The 2469-nt window shown below is 34.0% G+C and overlaps 1 pseudogene; it reads left to right on the top strand.

The window, feature by feature from the left end:
- LOC103611039 overlaps positions 1 to 762 on the top strand; it is a 2759-nt pseudogene extending 1997 nt beyond the window's left edge.
- The last annotated feature ends 1707 nt before the right edge of the window (positions 763 to 2469 follow it).

Raw genomic sequence — 2469 nt, 5'->3', positions numbered from 1 at the left:
TGTACATTTTCATCAGACATTTATCCTTATTGGATATTTGTCATTACAGTATATTCACACCCAGGTGCTAGAAACCCTATTTGTAGAAAACAGACATAACTTCTTCAAATGATACATGGTACAACTTTTCTTTGGCTGAACATCTGTGATTGCAGTATTGTTCGTGTTAGCACTGATGGTGTATTATGCACTTGTGGCTGTTTGCGACTCCCAATTCTACACAATTGCTATGTCTCATAAGCTCTCTGCTCTTCCTGTAGATGGCACTTACATATGGGTTACACTCTGTTCCTTGACATTTACTTGTTCTCTTTTTGGAACTATCCTACTGAGGATCTAACACTTTAGATCACTTCGGCTGTTAGTATTTTGTGATCCTTCCTATATCCTGCTCTGATCCCTACTTCAGCCAGACGGCACATTTAGTCATTTCTACATTCAGTGAGGTTTGTAGCCTCCTGATAATCCTCGCCTCCTATGTCTTCATAGTTGTCACTATCATTAAGATGCCTTCTTCAGACAGACTTTGGAAATCCTTCCCCACCTGTGCTTTCCTCTTGACTCCCATCACTATTTGTGGAGATAATCCACCTAATCTACTGTGTTCCCAGGTTCTCATGGCTCCTGGTCAAAGTGGCCACTGTGCTTTTTATAGTCATGATCCCCATGCTGAATCACCATATCTACAACCTTAAGAACAAAGATGTGAAAAAGACAGTCAGGAGGATAATCAACCTCAAACTGCATTCTCACTCCATGTGATTCAAATTAATGTATATTTTTCATGTCCCGACTGCATTCAATTTTCAAATACATTTTTGAGGATTGTTTAGCTTTATTTTTGGTGAATATATAATTATGTTTTAAGTCAATTAAATATTTCCTGTGCCCTTTTTTTTTCAGTGTCCATAATATCTTACCATTATGTCTTAAATGGATATACTGCATTCTGATTCACTTGATCTCAGGAGGTTTCAAAAAGAAATGTATTTTATTTCTTGACTCTGTGGAAATCAGGATTAAGAAAAAGGTGTCTATATTTAGAGTCTTTGACAAATGAGACTTATGCTATGGTTTAGCTGTAAGTTGTCCTTAATAAAAGTGCTGCAAATAGAGATGATGAGTTCATTTCCTGCATCTATACTCAAGTATTCATAACCAACTCTCATGACTCAGCAAGTTCTGTAAAACTCAACTTGTTGTTTTATCTTAAAACTTTATTTCAAGTCAAATGAGGACTGGAGTTTACATTATGAATCGTATTATCACACTTTAAACAAGCAGATGATGAAAATATTACTATAGTCTACATGCATCACCTATTTTTGAGTATGAATGCAATATATTTGAAAGGTGTTGAAATAATGCTGAATATTAAGAAAAAGTTCAATTAATATCTGTAAATATTTATTTCTATTAATGAGTGATACAAATATAAAGATTAGTACAACATACTTTTTGATCACCCGTTCTCACAATAAACTTATCTCCCCTACCAGTCTTCTCCTTATTGGTGGATAATATTCACATTTACTCAGTGGCTTAAAACAAGAAGAAAAAAAGTGATTTGTTATTCTGTAGCTTTTCAGAAACATTTGTCAATAAATCATGCTATTTCTATTTTCTAAATAAATATAGTTGTTCAAGTGTCTGCTCTCTGAGCAATCATTGTAATGAAGTTGGCCTTTAGCAATTCATGACACATTAATCTACATTCTTATGTATTAATCTTATATAAGCCATTAATCACAGACAATGTATTATATTTTACAATGTAAAATCATTTTAATTATTAACAATATTTTCCAATAGTTTTTGATTATAATTATGATGAAAATCTTGGTCTTTGCATGTGGCATTTGCTAAAGTTTCGGAGTTCATCATTTTAAACTTAAAATATGTTGAATAGTGTGTGTGCATATATATATATATTAATTTATATGGAACAGACATTTATTTCTCACAGTTCTGGCGACTGAAAATCTATGATCAAGGTACCAGTAGTTTCACTGTCTGATGAGGGTCTGGTCTCTGCTTCCAAGATGACAACTTGAGAGCTGTGTCCTCTGGAGGGGTTGGATGCTGTGTCCTCACAAAGCAGAGGCAGAAAGGAAAAAAGGCCAAATGCTGTGTGAACTCTATTTTATTTTAATATTTTTTTTTCAGTTTTAACTTCTCAATATACATTGTAGTTGATTTTCGTGTCCCTTTACATGTTCCTCTCTCCCCCTTCCCTCCCCTCCCTCCTCACCCCTCCTCCTCACCCCCACCCCTCCCCACACACTGCATCATATCTGTTCACTTGTCTTAACAAGTTGAAGGTATTATTGTGATTGTTGTGTCTTCTACCCCACACACACTTTATTTGTTTGTATACATATTTATTTATTTATTTATTTATTTATTTATTTATTTATTTATTTATTTATTTTTAGCTCCCACAAATAACTGAGCACATGTATTTCTCTT

Source organism: Galeopterus variegatus, unplaced genomic scaffold (assembly GCF_000696425.1).
Source record: "Galeopterus variegatus unplaced genomic scaffold, G_variegatus-3.0.2 Scaffold12285, whole genome shotgun sequence".
NCBI lineage: Eukaryota > Metazoa > Chordata > Mammalia > Dermoptera > Cynocephalidae > Galeopterus > Galeopterus variegatus.
This window is presented reverse-complemented; position numbering and strand designations above follow the sequence as displayed.